At 33.8% G+C, this 17,049-nt stretch overlaps 1 non-coding gene across 1 annotated transcript; it reads right to left on the bottom strand.

Annotated features, from left to right (window-relative positions):
- Nucleotides 1-220: 220 nt before the first annotated feature.
- LOC150020270 (U6 spliceosomal RNA) lies at nucleotides 221-327 on the bottom strand. Its single transcript, XR_016509364.1, has one exon. It is a non-coding gene; the product is annotated as a U6 spliceosomal RNA (small nuclear RNA).
- Nucleotides 328-17,049: the final 16,722 nt, after the last annotated feature.

The following is a 17,049-nucleotide window of genomic DNA, read 5'->3' on the forward strand; positions in this document are numbered from 1 at the left end:
AAGAAAACTCAGTGTGTGTGTTTGTGTGTGTGTTGGGGGACTCTGTCGTTTATTGGGTTGCTAATATTTGTGCTTGTTTCAAACATCAAAAAATACAGTGTATTAGTCATAATCCATGCAATCATGCAAAGTGGATAATCTGGCCCCAGAACTGCAATGCTGCATTAGTTTGCACAATGTATATACATCTGGCAATGGGTAGTAACATTTTTTTTTAATAAAAAATATGGAACACTTCACGAATTTGCGTGTCATCCTTGTGCAGGGGCCATGCTAATCTTCTCTGTATTGTTCCAATTTTAGTATATGTGCTGCTGAAGCGAGCACTGGGTTGTAACCTTTTAATTTCAGTCTGGCCTGAACCTTAGATATGGTTTGTCTTCTTCTTTTTGCTTTTATTAATAGACTATTTTGTGCTACCCTCTCCCAGATGTCAAATAATCTATTGGAAAATGAAAACTTTGGTTAGTCTAATAACTGTTTTAAGGTACTACTGAAATAAATATATTTTCTTTCTTTGGATTCCACTGCCCCTGTACCCCCCTCCCACTGTATTCACAGCACACATACTCTCAATCATTACCTAGCGATCTCTCTGTACCTCTATCTCTTTCATTCTGTTTGCCTCTGTGTCTGTTTATGTATCTCCCTCTCTCTCTCTCTCTCTCTCTCTCTCTCTCTCTCTCTCTCTCTCGTTCTCTCTCTCAGTCTCTCCCTGTCTCTCTGTCGCTCTCTTTCTCTCTCTCACACACACACACACACTCACACACTTACATTTAACTCTGTACACAATTTAGAGAGAGAAAACTGACAGTACCATGAATTTGTGCATATGTTAGCACAAACAGAGCATTCTGCATATACATGATATATCTCACTGTCCACGCCTGACATTCAGCCATCACTAGGAGTGTTTGCATGTGTCCAGAGATTGAGCCCTGGTCCTGCACATTGCTTTTCTCTCATTTGTCAGTGTCAACACTGAATTACTTCAAATGTGGTCATGGGGAGTACACTTTGGCAGTGAGTTTCCTAAATGGAAAGGAAGAATGGGGTGGTGCTGCAATGTTTGCATCTGTGATCACTTATACTACATGATCTTAGGATTCTCAGATGTAATTGAAAGATATTTTCCAGACAGGCAACATGGGCTCTAATGAGAGAAAACCACTGCGTAGCCCTCCCATTGCATCAAAGAATGTTTTTGGAATGCAGGAAATGCTTCTTGTACTGAACATTCTTATTTTTATCATCATCAGTTTACAACTTCATCTGGGATAAATCCAAGGCAAAAATCTACATCCTTTTCATACTCCATCCTTCCAATTCTCTTAAGTACAACTGTAACATTTTCCCCAATGACAACGATCATTTTTTTCCTTAACTAACACACCATGCCAGCTTTGCAAGGAGGCAAAAGAAAAAGAAAATTCTTATACCCAAGCATGTTCCCTTTTCAAGGAAAGCACATCCAATACCATATGATCTTACTTATAAGAGGAGTCTAATGAACAAAATAAACTAATGAACAAAATAGAACCAGAGGCATGGAAACAAGGAACAGACTGACAGTGACCAGAGGGTTGGTGGAAAGAAGGGGAAGGGTCTAGTCAAAGAACATGTATGAATGACCCATGGACATGGACAATGGGGTGGGAATTGACTGTGGGAGTGGGCGAGTGAGGGGTGGGATAAGAAGCGGAGTGTAAAGGGGGAGAAACTGGGTCTACTGTAATAAAATAACAATAGCTTCTTTTTTTTCTTTTTTTAAAGCATGCCTCAACACAAATTTCTTTCTTCATTATTTTACTTAAAACAAAAACAGTAAATATTCATTAAGTTTTGAGATCCCAAGAAAGTCTGAGGAGAATACAACTGGTATATTTTAATAGAAAGTTAGAAAAACTGATTTATTTGAATACATATGTTCTGACATGATAAAAAATGTTAAGCAAACATAATGATATGTTTTTATGAAGGCTTAGATTTAAGTGATCAGTGTATTTGCTGATCATGTGTCTGCGAATTGACTACAATCTAAATAAACCTGTTTGCCTAACAGAGAGCAGCAGTAGAATAGCTAACATGTTATGAATAAACCATTGCTACTTTATATAATTTACATTTAAATTTCTCATGTGAAAATAACAACTATTTTAACAGTATGAAATAAAATAACATTACTTGGAAATCTGAATTCAGTTCTTCTAAAAGCAAGGAAAACATTTATATGTGGTTCCCATATTCCCATAACAATATATATGAATTTGATAAATATGCCAATTTTAGTTTACTCCTCAAGTATGATGTATAAAATTAGACTTAGCAGTATTGATATAAACTTTTTATGTGATTATTATTACAGTTTATGAAATGCAACCGGCACTAGATAATTAGTTTAAAAATCATTCAACAACACAAATACTCTTCTAAATATAACACAAATAGACCTCATTCAGCAACGATTTCAGTGCAACTAGATCATTATTTCTGACAGTCAGTACTCAACATCCAGCATCATTGCAGAAGGTGCTTTTCACTGTAGCTAAACACTGGAAAATAACAATTGTGGAATCAGAGCGTTCATGAATAACACATGAAGCATACATTTACATTTTTCATTAGTAAAGCTTACTGTTTCCTTCTTAAAAATATTGTTTATTTGGATAAATGATACAAAGATGTGACTTTTATATGATTCCTGTATAACTGGAAAGTTTCAGTAATTAACTCCTTCACCAGTGGATCTGAATACCTAAGACTTGATTACCACCTGACAACACACTTCCTTCTCCAAAACTAATTATTAAAAATAAAATTAAAAAAGAAAAATTCCTGTCAGCCAATATATTACATAGAAGTATGTGTTAGTGTGGACTGTATATATGTGCCATTAAGAACTGCCTGCTTCACTGCAGCAGTTCTCAACTTGCCCAGTCATCAACAAATATAAAGGTTGGTTTTGTTTTTGGTCCCTGCTAGTTTCATGTGTCATTGGAGAAGTTCATGAATATGCACAAGTACAAATGATAAACAATAACCAAAAAAGCCACAATATTTCAACATTAATGCAAAATGTCCATATACTTTCTAAGGCATTTTCTTGTCTGCTGATATATTTTCAGAAATATTCACAATGGCACTCCTCACTCTGCTAAAACCGAACATCATTTTGAGGCTTTTTATTGTTGTCTTTGTTGTTTTTTAATGTTTTTCAGTAAAAATTGCTTTCTTACTCCAAAAAACACTCCCTACGTAAAAACAATTATATTATATTTAAGTAAGGTCATTGTGACTCTATTATATATTTACAGCATTAAGAAACCCATCTTTCAATAGCACTTTGCCTTGAAGTTCTGAATGTCCATTGGCTCTTTCACTCCTGTGCTTGGAAGCAGTTAATGATGCCCCTCTCCTGCAAGGTAGACTGTTATGTCACTGGTCTGCCATGCAAGACTTTCCTCCACTTGTCCCCAGAATACGTCAATATGGTTTCTTGATATTTCCCTCTATAATTATAATATACCAGATATCGTTCTAATTTATATATATATATATGAGTTTATTTAAACTTACTATAGCTAAGCAGGTTTTCTCAACCTCAGCACTATTGAAATTTTGAATAGGTTAGTTCTTCGTTGTAAGAGCTATCCTATACATTGTAGGTAATTAGCAGCATCAACCTGCTAATGCCAGTAGTAGCCTCTCAGTTATGACAAGCAAAGTGTCTTCAGATGCTGTTAAACACATGGACAGCAAAATCACGCACAGTTGAGAACCTCTAGGCTAAAATTATAAATGTTATCATCATTCCCATTTTACAGATGAGTAAGTTGAAGATCAGAGATGTAAATCATTTATTCACAGTTGCCTGGCAAGCAGAAGTAAGAATCATGATTCTGTCTGTCTTCAGCTTCTAGTTTTTTAACTATTACTGTACTTTGACACATTTAAATGTATCCTGAGTGGGTTAAAGTCACAATGTTGCAAGACCTCAGAGTTCATGCTTCTTGAACGAGTTTACTAGAAGAGACTCAATACAGATATTCCTACTGCTCCAGAGAACAAGTTCAATGTGTATCTTTCTGTGCAAATGGAAGGTTGAATCTCATCAGTTTATATTTGTAAAACAGTTAAATAAATGCATAAATGTCAATATAAAATAAAATGTACATACATATTTTTAATTCTAAATTAGATACAAACTCGTCGTCGGCAGCCGTCCGTCTCGAGAGACGATGGTGTAGCTTCTTAAGAGTCTATCTGCACGGCCGAGAATGGCTGTGCAGTCCGACTCGGGAGTGACACGGTATCTGTCTCCTCCCGTGTTGAATCGACATCTTGCGATGACGCTGGAGTGTCCTCTCCAGTGAAGCTGAAGCTACAGAGCCTGGGCAGGGTGATATGGAGGGTCTGCTGTTGCCCATGCAGCAGACCCCCCCCCTCTCTTCGCAGCTGAAGGGCCCAAGGGAAAGACGGAGTCAATACAGCTTGGCTTCAGGTGCGCCGCAGGAGTTGCCGGTATTATACAAGATCCAAAATAACTTCTCAGCGAATATATTTCATCTAATTGCATGATTATTCCTTTTTCCCTAGTAAAGCTCATCTTCAGCTATTTTCTTTGCACTTATTCCTTCCAGAATTCCCAAAAACTTATTCCAAGTTAGGTGAAAACAACAACAGTGATGAGTCAGCCTGGCCTAGGAGGTTAAGGTACAAACTGTGGAGCCAGTCTTTTGGGTTCAAATCTCAGTTTCCCAGTTTACTATCTGTGTGACATGGTGCAGTAAGTTAACTTACTTAAATCCTCTGTGCGTTTGCTTTACTCTCTGTATAGTGAAGATGAAAATCATATGTAAGTCATAGGACTACTGTTGTGGAAAAAATAATATATAAGCGTATAAATATGTGGTAAGTTAAATATGTGTACATTTAGCTACCTAAGGGTGCTATGTTATCTGTTAAGAATATCCACATCTAAGATTTGTTCTCCTTGCATAAATTAAATGTAAATAAAAATAAGTATAAATAAATATGTATATATTTGTTATATATTTATATTTTATAGATAATATATGCATATGTATATATAAATATATGATGTATTAATATAAACATATATAAATATGTCTATATATATGTGTGTGTGTACTACATACATATCAATATAAACCCATGCATATATTTTAACTGTGCAGTTATTTTATTTTTTTTAGAAACACTATGGCCTAAAACTTGCATATCATTATGTTAATATTTTCTCTCCATAATCAGTGTTACTGAATTTCAATAAAGTCTTTTTTTTTCAGACCCCGCTATCCCCCAAAATAATTCTCCTGTGGGAGCCTGATTTTGTTTTTCTGTTTCAATTTCCAGTTATGTAAAGGCAAGATAAGGTCTTCTTTAACTTTATTTACCCCTTTCCTAGAACAGCAAGTCACAATTTTAATGTTCATGTTACTTGGGGTCCTGATTGACTAGTATTGAAGAGCACTTGGCATTGTCAAAATACACATGAGAGGAGTAAACTATCCACTTGTAAATGTACCATGCATTATACATACCGCAGTTTTCTGAGAATTATGTGTAAAAGCATTGGTATGATACAAAGCTCTAGGGATCTTTGACAACATTTCTCCTAGTATAGGATTTTTTTTTTAAGTTGCATAAAATATGTTAGTGCATCATTCTTACTGGATGACATCTCTGAAATTAACATTCTCTCTGGAAGTGAGGGGTAACTGAGTGCATCACTAAATGAGTAACTGAACACAGCATGAAATGAATTTTTAGTGATTTAAATCACAGCAGCTACATTCAAGAGGTAAATAAGAGGTCTAAGAGCTTCTCATGTAACCAGAAAAAGTTGATATTATACAGGATCATGCAGACCAAACAGGGAAGCCAGGGATTACTAACATTTGTCTAAACTCAACATTTTAACATTCTGAGAACAGGCAAAAAAAATATCAAGAAGACAGTCAGACTAGAAAATGAATTCATTAACAATAACCCTGTGCAAATAGAAATTGCATAGCTACAGAATCAATGGTCACACCTTATGCCCACTCATCATAAACTGTAGTGCATGGCAAACTGAAGCCAAATAAACTGTTCCAGAATTTATTTTTCAAATATTTAATTAACTTATTTTTCAAAAGAGGAGAAGGGAGGGAGAAAAAGAGGGAGATAAGCATTGATGGGTGTGTGAGACAAACAATTGGTTGCCTCTCCCAGACCCCCTATTGGGAACCTGGCTCACAATCCAAGCATGTACCCTGACTGGGAATTGAACCAGCAACCTTTAGGTTCACAGGCCAACATTCAATCCAGCCTGTGCCAGAACTTTCTTAGTAAAATGTCAAATAATTCTCAGTTTTTCTCTTTGACCCTCAGTGATATTTTCAGTTTTTACAAAGGTAAACTATTTGATAAATACATGGCCATTTTTATACAAAAATAAAATACCCTTTAAAATTATCGTTCATGTTTTATGAAAACATATTATGTCACCATCAACTAAGTTTTCCAAATAAAATGACAACTTCCGATTAGTCTAAATTTCTATTATTAAAACTGAACAGCAAATTTAATATTCCATGTTGCATTTCATATTAATTATAGTCACGTTTTATACAGGAGAAATAAACTTATGTTAAAGATATACTTACTTTCTTTTCCTTTTCTATTTCTAATTAAACATTCCCAACCCAATACATAGATGGTAAAAAATGATTAAATAATTAACCTTTTATTATTTAGAGATCCCTGGGCATTTTAATTTACATGTTTATTATGTAGGCAGAAAAAGTTTCCCAAGTTAAATTTGATAAAGCAGAACAGAAATAAATAGATGGCTGAAACAGAGAATACACTTTGAATAATTTTGTTAACGAACAACCTTGATGAGACTTGTTTAGTACAAAAGGCCCTGACCTTTTGATTAACTGCAAAGCAGAGTCTTAATTCCATTTTTACAATTTTAAACCAAATACTTATACCACTTAATACTTTAGGAAATAATGGAATGGGTAAAAAAGTTGTGCATTTTTTTAGCTCAGCTGTGCAACTACTGCTGCTTGTTCATTGCAAAACTTCTCATATTGAAGATACCAGTCAGTGCTTTCAAATGATTTCTTTTGTAACACAGATTAAGATAAATATGTACTGGTGGAGCAGGGGAATGGGGTGGAGGGTTAAGGGGACCTATGGAAAGTGTTAAGTTATATAGACATTAACATTGTGTATAAGGGCTATGACTTATACACCAGAGACAAGAGCATCTGATGAAAAATTTTAATTGTATAATCTAACATGAGTGGAATTAATGTGTTGCAGTTTTGAAAACAGACACTGATGGTTTAGGGTAGAATAAGCCTCTTTGGAGTGGGAGATGCATTGCCTATCAACCCAATGCACCACAATATTGAACTTTTACACATTTAATCATCTAGTGCCTTGAAAGAATAACAGTGAAGCTAGTCAATAACTATCTAAAGTAATGTATTTTGAGTAAACTAATTTATTTTGTGAATAGGTGGTATCTCAAATGTGTGTGTGAAGGTGTGTTTTGAATGATATATATTTAAAGAAAAGGTAGCCTTCAAATGAATGTAAGACATTTAGCAAGAATTCAAGCCATGCAGTTTCCAATACATCAGGAAAGTTTTCCCTGTGACAAATTACAATTGATGTAAGAGATAACTTTGTATAATTTTAAGTAAAGATAATAACAATGGACATCAATAAGTTGACTTTCTGTAAAATGAATTCTAAAATGACTATTGCTCTAAAGCCTCACTGTCCAAAAGAGTAATAATAAATAGATTTATCTATACTGTAAAATAATATTAATTTGCCATTATGAAGTAAAACATCACTAAAGAAAGAAAATATTTTGAGGTAATATTTGATGTCATTTTGACATTTAAAAAAATTATATACAAATGCTGTAATCACTGGTTTGAGAAAACATATATTTATATATTTAACTACTAGAAAACAAAGTTAGTGATAGTAATTTTTGATTACTAAGATTACAAAGGGATCTTTCATATCTTTTTCTGTACATGCTTCTGTATTTTCTGAAATTTATAGAGTGCACCTTTATTGTATTATATTTATTTAAATATATATTTTAAATCAATACAGCTCATTGGTCAAGTTATCATCAAATATAGAGTAATTTTTTAATCTTCATATTTATGTATAGTTATACAATTTAGTGTTATAAATTTAATAATCTACTCACTGTATTTTTTATGTTTATAAATGTTAAGCAGTAATCAGTAAGAATTTTGTAAGGTAAATATTTCAATTCTTGTTTATTTCTTACAGTCTTCACACTCTTCACTTCCAATTGGAAATACTTATCACTTATGCACTAACATGTGCATAATAAGTAGTTGGGACAGAAATGTTTTGAGTTTTTGCCTAAAGAATATATTTCTAAGAGAGATAGTATGTTCTTTCTCTTTAATAACTAAAGTTTATAATAATCTATGCTGCTCGTGAAGGTTCATTCAAAAATTTTTACATTAAACACATATCACCTTTACTATGTAAATATTATTTCTGCAGACTCAATTATATGTTTGGGTACATATTGTTTATTATGGCTTTAATTTTCCAATTTCTGTGTTACTTGAAAAGAATTACCACAAAGTGTAAGTCACGTATATTTTTCTTTATTATATAAATCACTTATTTTCATCAAATAGCTATTGAGTACCTACTCTGTGACAAATGTTGCATCTATTTACTAATATTTTGAAATCACATCATATTACAATTTGCTTCATGTTATACAAATTCTTTAACTTCAGTTTTTCCCTAAATTTTGCCTGCCTTTAATTTTTTTTTTTTTTTTATTGTTGGAAAAGAAAAGTATGCTGCTTGCTTTCCCACTTCCTTAATATTTCATGATTTAGTCCCACAATACTTTGATCAGACAAAAAATTGATAATAGCAAGACAACAACTGTTTTGTTTTCTTAGTTAATCCCTAATGCTCACCTATCACAGATTCTGGTGTCTTTTAGGTCTTCAACAAATATTTTTATAATAAATGGATTGGAATAAGCAATGATATGGTTACTATTCTTGTCTTTCCATCTCTCAGAAAGTGAGGGTGTAGAGACTTAATATCTTACAAACTTCCAAATTTTATAATCCGAAAATGATTGTTCCTAGCTAGACACCAATTAAATATGTCCTAGAAAGAGACTAAAGTACATACACATTTATTATTTTAATTTTTATCAGATTTTGATTTATTGTGAAAATAAATTCTTGCACTGAACCTTTGAATGATTTTAGTCTGCGTGAGATAAATTCAGATCCAGATTTTTTTTTAAAGGAAATAAAAAACAGAAAAATACTAAAATATAATTCTATTTAAGAATTTGATTTATTTTACTTGGTTCCATGTTTTACCTTAAAGACTAGATTGGATACCAATTAAGTGGCCTCTTTCCACTGCAAGATTTGGGTTCCATGACATTGCCGGCATTGCTATCATGTTCTCTCAGAGAATAAAATGCTTTCATGGTGGATCTCCAAAAATCTTCTTGATGAAAGAAAATAAAAGTTATAACAACATAGACTATGGAGATGTATTTTATAAGAGCATTGTTACCAAAATTTATAAATGCCAGAACATAAAGATATAAATAATCAACCAGAAAACTCAGCATTTTCATTACTTATTTATCTATGAGCCACTCTTATTTATAAGTAGTTAAAATCCACCACACCACATTTGCATTACACCCTGCATTTTTCTCCTTAATACCTGACTAATTTTTTCTGTCTTCAAATTTCTACTCTTTTTTAATAGTTGGTCAATTACAATTGTCCCAATTTTTGCCCAGTTGCTCTCCCTTGCACACCACTACCACACCCCCAGTTCCCACAATCCCCATCCTCTTGTCCATGTCCAAGAGGAAGGATGTAGTCAAATTTCCACTCTTTTATTCCACAGCAAACTCTTGACTCCTTAGTGCCACTGAAATATATATCTCGAGAATGAAAAATTCCTTAATTCTTTCCATTCCTTTTCAAGTCAAATCAAAAACCATAAAGATACTGCATAGTCATAGTTCAATGTGAGATTAAGATGTAAATATTGGGTTATGACAGAGCAATGTCAACAGCCTTTCATAGGTAATTCACTGCTCAAGGCATAAAAACAGTCGAGATAATATAATACATAATTGGATTTACAATGACTGAGATTTCAGTGAAAAGAAAGTAAGTATGTGTACTTGAATACATTTTCAGGCTTCTTGTATGTTACTCATTTGACTAAGGGCCCATAACAGTTATCTTTGGTGTATGTTTTTTTGACCTCTTAGACACCTTGAAGTTTTCCAGTTCTTAGATCTTTCATTCATTCATTTGTTCTCTTACAGACTTAGCTACAAATTTGTAAATTTTAGCATTTATACCAAGCCTCCTACCTGTTCACTTCAGTGATGGTAATACTAAAGAGAAGTAAAATTTAGTAAGAGACTTTAGAATGTGAGGCCTTAAATGAATGTTTCTTTACTATTATACTTCATACGAACCACTCTTTTCTCTGCCTCCCCAAACAAGATGAAATCTAAGACATCTTGTTTCTGGTAAACGGTTTATTTTTACTTGTTTCTGTAAAAACAACTTACTTTCAGGATGGACTTTGCTAGAATGATCAGGTAATGCTGTATCTAAGGAAGAAGAAAAAAATATATTCCATGAAGAGACTAGCAGCAAACCCTGTTTCTCTGAAACAGAGTAAAGATGCTAGGTGGAAGATAGATGCATTATTACCTTACTTTTGCAATTAGAAAGATTAGATACTTTTCCCAAGATCACAAAACCAATAATCATTAAAATCCAATTTAAATCCAAGGCTGCCTTACTTCGAACTCTGATTATTTTAACATATTTTATGATTTTCTGTTAAACTAAGGAACACCTTAAAGATAACCACTTTCCAACAGGCTAAAGAATTAGCACAACTTCCATTGCACCATTTTTAAGCATGTCTTATTAACAACTTGTTTGGGCATTTAACAGTCATCTGTTACCGATTAATTTTAATAAACTGGGATGCTCAGTGTCTAAGTGTTTTTTAACTTGTAGGAGAACTATATTTCTCTGTGGATCATTCCTAGCCAATACTGAGTACCACTTTAGGTAACCATTTGCATGCTATGCATGCTGTGTGCCCCACACCCTTATTTATCCAGGTGTGCAGAATTCATCATAATTTCACTCTATTGTACATAACTTGTTATTTTTCTTTTCTTACATGTTAAAAGAGATAGCAATTTCCATGAAATATAAAGGAATAAAAATTTATGTAACATTCTGAATATCACACATAAATTCCTATTTCTCAGCATCATTCAACATCAGGGACAGGCATTGTACTCAAGATAGCAATCAGAGAAAAGGAAAGGATATGAGAATCAGAAAAATGCCACAGATGACTAAAAGGAAATTCATTTGCTTTTGAGAGAAAGGAAAAACACTGAGTCAAAAAGAACCCGCATATCACACATAGGAAATTTTATTTGAGTAATATATGTACAAAGTTGTTTACGAAGATAAAGTTAAAGAGATACTTGGGAACTGTCAGCTCCGTTTTATGCCAGGTAGCTAGAGACTACCTCATTGGCTTGTTGTAAAATTAAATGAGGATGCATAGAAAGCACGTATCATACTGCCTGACTCATATTAAGCAGTCAATAAGTGCTACCTCCCATAATTTTTTTTATTGTGATTATTATTCTGGATGCCCAGGCAGAGCGGGATTTAATGGCAGGTGCACCGGGCATGCGCCCTGGGCCCCGACTTCTGAAGGGCCCTGCAAAACCCCAACTTTACACTTTTTTCTTATGACACCAAGTTTGGTTTCATATGTGCAATTTTAATTACGTACAAGTTTACAATTGGCGGTAAAACCTGATAGTACGTTTATATTCGCTTATTTTCATTATTTCATTACTACACTGCATACTATACACATACTATGCTGCATACGCCCCGCACGGCTGCGCTACCACTCATCGGAGCAATAGAACCACATTTACTACTTTGTACTTACAAAGGTTCTCCTGCAGTGCAGACTTACGATATACACAAATATGCAGGGATGTAAATTAGTTTGTGGATATGTATTTGTTTCATTTAAGGTTTTAACAGTAGTTTTCTGGGCATATAGATAAATATTTTTATTTTCCCTGTCTCTCTCCTTTTTTTAAGGGGCCCAATATTTTTTTCTGTGCCCAGGGCTTCAACCGACCTTAATCTGCCTCTGTGCCCAGGATGAATGATTCAGAAGTATATGCATTAGTGAGTTAATGAAACAAATACAGAAACTTTTATATCCTCAGACTTTGTATTGAATCTTCATGGTCATAAGCTAGACAATTCAGCTCAGAATGCTCCCTGAGGACTGGGAATATTTGTTTGGGTTGTCTATCATATGCAGAGATAATTAGTTGGATAACTGACAAAATTTTTTATACCAGATACCAGCCTGAAATTGATTTGAAATAGTGGAATTGGGGAATTTATTTTCTGTGATACTGTTAATTAGTAAAAGAAATACAAGTATATATGTTTTCCTAAAAAAATAAAATGAGACACCACATGTTTTTTATTACCTAGACAGGAAATAGAGATAGTGTAAATATGATCGTGCATTTTAATTGTTAGTCCTAAATAATGTATTGGAATAGTAAGAGTATATTGATTTTGTCCCTACATGAATGTCAGAAGCTTCAAACTGTGTGTATCCTGAAAATCTGAAAGCTGGGGACATGGTGACAAACGTGTCACTTTTTTGTGATGCTTTTTGAACATGTTGCTGATGGGAACTCTATGGCGGCGTGGTCATTTTGAGCACATAGTTATTTTTCTCAGCTGAAATTCTGCAGTTGCCATTAAAGCTTATAAATTAGCCTCTCATGAAATTAATTTGGTTATATCAGTGCCCCAGGACATATTCATTCCTAGTGAGTTAGAAAAATTTGCTCCTCTGTAGCTGGGGAACTGAGATATAGATTCAAAGTCAACTGCCTATAGTTACAGGCCAGCCCCCCACACACTTGAACACTGGTGAGAGAATAAGCCTCTCACCGCTGCCAAGGTGCGCCTCCCTTCCTGAGAGCTGTAAGCCTGCCAATCACAATGAAGTTAGAACTGAGTGGGAGCATCCTAGGTCAGCCACAGGATGGGTATGTTTTCTTTCTGCAGTTATTATGGAGGAAACATGTTGGGCAATTGACCAGCTCCCTGCAGAAAAGACGGCTCTCACCCTATGGAGAAGACTGAGGAGAAAAAACAGGCTTTAGCCAAATAAATTGCCTACAAAGTGGCTCCAGTCATCAGAGGCTAGAGTGTAACATTCCTGGGGAATAGAACAGGGGCTTTTGGCCTGGTAAGCTATTTAAATGTTACAAGAACAGAAACTTGTTTTGTTTTGCTTTTTCCTCAGCCCATATAGTTTTTAATGCTTCTTGTACATTATTCATTCCTATTTGTTCTCCTTATATATTTAGAAACATTCCCCTTGAAAATGCAAACTAGCCTCTAATGTGCTGTGGGAAAAACAGAAAAACAACATTTTTTTTTTCACAAATAGACTGCTATACTGGTATTTTGAAAGGTGATTCATATAACCCAGAGCCAAGAGAGGATGGTGGCTAATTAGTTCATGTAAATAAAACTCAAGAAGGTATCACTAAAGGGGAAAAAGTTAAGAGTTAATGACTGTTAGTTTAGTTTACCCTCTCCGCCAATAAGTAATTTAGAGAAACTGATTTTGGTCTTATCAGAGGAGGCTTGTGCAATTGTTAGATAGCCTGCCTCTTTACTAGAGTTTAACTACAACTGTGTGTATGTTGTATGTGTGCAACATATGTGTCTATATCCATGTTTATGTCAATAGTGACAGCTAGGGAACTAAAAGGCTGCGTTTAAATGTTAGTTCTACTTCTCTGGGCTACAGTTTTCATCACTAAAATGAGAATAATAACAGAATAGAGTGAACAAGTTAGGTAAGAATATTATAGAACTTACATCTTATAAAGAATTTTTAGCCATGCTTGTCACAAGTGCACAAGCAATAATAGCTATTGTTATTATTATTGCTATATAGAACTTCTATTTGTTAAGTTTTAGCAAAATTGTTTATTAATGTAAACCTGGAAATACCAAGATATTATATAAATTCATGTCCTAAAGGCAAACAGAAATTTTAAATAAATATAAGATTGTTAGTTTCAGTAATTTCAGAAAGGGAAATACAAAGTAATCTTCTAATTTACAACAACTAAAAAGCCAGGGGAGAGAGAGAGAAAAGGATTTAAGGTATAAGAAAACTAACAATGAAGAACTATGAGTCCAAGAACTGAGAGGGAACATCGAAATCATGAGCTTCATGAGCCAGGTGGGTATTTGAAATGTCGAGGGGGTCACTTTGTAAAATACCTCATTGTTCAACCATTATGCTCTACACTTGAAACTAACACAGAATAATAATTTAAAAATCATGAGCTTTACATTTGAGGTTATTAAGATCTCTCCCTAAGGGCCTCTGACAACCTAGAACAGGAAGGAGAAAAGGTAAGCAGAGTTGTTATTCTTATAGGGTTAGGAAAATAACACCATAAGTCTAAAATCTGCCAAGGAAGTAAGAGAGTTGATAACACCCCCGCATTTGGAATAGGATTCTAAGCGGATTACCATATTAGTAAATGTGAACATGCCATCAATCAGCTTTCTTGGAGAAAGAAGTCCATCTTCAAATTATCAGAGGTTAAAATTAAATTGGATTTTCCAAGAACTTCTAAAAAATCAAATTATACACTTTTTTTCTGAAAAATATAACATGATCTTAGCCATCACATTATTTTTACATTTTTCTTCACATGTAATTTCTGACCTCCAATAAAAGAAAAGAACTAGGCATGCAATAAGGCAAGACTCTGTTATTGGAAACTCAGATAAGGCAATTAGATCCACAGTGGTGTCAGGAACTGAACTTATTAGAAACTGACTTTTAATTAACCATGCTTAATATCTTCAAGGAAAGAAATGTATGTTAAAAATTTCAACAGAAAAATGAAATATCAGCAGAGTATAAAATGAGCTACTTGATGATTGGATTTCAAAACATGTACATCTGAAGAGACCAGTTTAATTGAAACATAAATCAGAAGAAAAATATCTATGATATAGCATGGAGTGGAAAAAAAAATACACAGAAAATAAGAAAGAAAAAGAAACTTATCGAACAAAGAGGGACATTTTAGCCTATTTATAATTGCAGTCTTAGAATGAGAAGAGAAGAAGCGCAGGGCAAAAGCAACATTTGAAGAGATGGTAAATATTCCAAAATCCACAGAGATATCAGGCCACATATTAAGGAAATACTTAATATCGATCAGAATAAAAAAAAATATTTTTTAAAAGGCACAGTTAGGCACATAAAACTATTTTTTTAAACAAATGAAAAAAACATTAAAAGCAGCCCAATTTAAAAATACATACTATTTTCAAAGGAATAATAATTAAAGCAACAACTATATCCTCAGTAGAAAAAATTAAAACCAAGAATTTTTACCTTCTGAAAGGTATATGAAAAGATGCTCAATGTCATTAATCACCAAAGAGATGCAAATTAAAACCACAATGACATATCATCTCACCAGAGTCAGAATGGCCATCATCAATAAATCAACAAAAAACAAGTGCTGGAGAGGATGTGGAGAAATGGGAACCCTCATGCATTATTGATGGGAATGCAGACTGGCAGAAAACTGTGTGGAGTTTCCTTGAAAAAATTAAAAATGGAACTGCTTTTGACACAGCAATGCCACTACTGAGAATATATCCTAAGAATCCTAAGACACCAATTAGAAAGAATATATGCACCCCCATGTTCAGAGCAATTTACAATTGCCAAGATCCATAAACAACGCAAACACCCATCAGTAGATGAGTGGATAAAAAAGTTGTGGTACATTTACACGATGGAATATCATATAGCCATAGAAAAGAAGCAAATCTTACCATTTGTAACATCATGGATGGGCCTGGAGAGTATTATGCTAAGTGAAATAAGCCAGTCAGAGAAAGAAAAAGACCATATGATCTCACTTATGTGTAAAATCTAATGAGCAAAATTAACTGATGGACAAAATAGAAGCAGAGGCAGGGACACATGGAAAAGACTGACAGCTCTCAGATGAGATGGGAAGAGGGATTGGATGAAAGAAGGTGAAGGGATTAGCCAAAGACCATATATACATCACCCATCGATACAGGCAGCAGTGTGGGGATGGCCTGAGGGAAAGGGGGAGCAGGGCTGGGTGGAGGTTGACAAAGGGGTTGGGGGGAATGGGGACAAATGTAATAGTGTCAACAATAAAAAAAAGAAAAATTTTCAGTGGCATTGGCACAAAAATAGACATATAGACCAAATTAAACAGAATAAAGATAAGAAACGGTGCATGTATAAATGAATTTAATAGATAACAAAGGTGGCACTGCAGAGCAAAGTTTGCCTTTTTAATAAAGGGTGCTTGGTCAATGAGTATTTGTGTTAAACATAAACTGTGGGTTTGTAAAATGATCATTCAAAAGTATGCACATTCTTTTGGTGTGATTTTATGTGTTTATACTTTTATGTAAAATTTTTATTGCTAACAAATACGATTGTGAGTTCTTCTTAGGGGAACTAAAACCATGCTTTAAAATTATGTCAAGCCAGATTTTTCATCTTAGCAAAAGCAGCTTTCTAGCCTATTCAATGAATTATTAGTTAAATAAATCAAAAAAGTAAACTAAGCTATTTTAAAAGTAAAATAAAATGTTTTAAGATAAATAAAATGTTCAGAAATACTGATAGTAGTAGCTGGGATCATTTAACAAATAAAAGCTCTTCAAAGAATATTTGTATTCCATTACAAATGCAATGATAAAAGAACAAATAAATAAGCAAGTGAAATTCAGTTAACAATCTGTCTTTATCCAAAAAAAAAAAAAAATTAGTGCT

This window comes from Furipterus horrens, unplaced genomic scaffold, assembly GCF_987537825.1.
Source record: "Furipterus horrens unplaced genomic scaffold, mFurHor1.1.pri manual_scaffold_2, whole genome shotgun sequence".
Classification (NCBI taxonomy): domain Eukaryota; kingdom Metazoa; phylum Chordata; class Mammalia; order Chiroptera; family Furipteridae; genus Furipterus; species Furipterus horrens.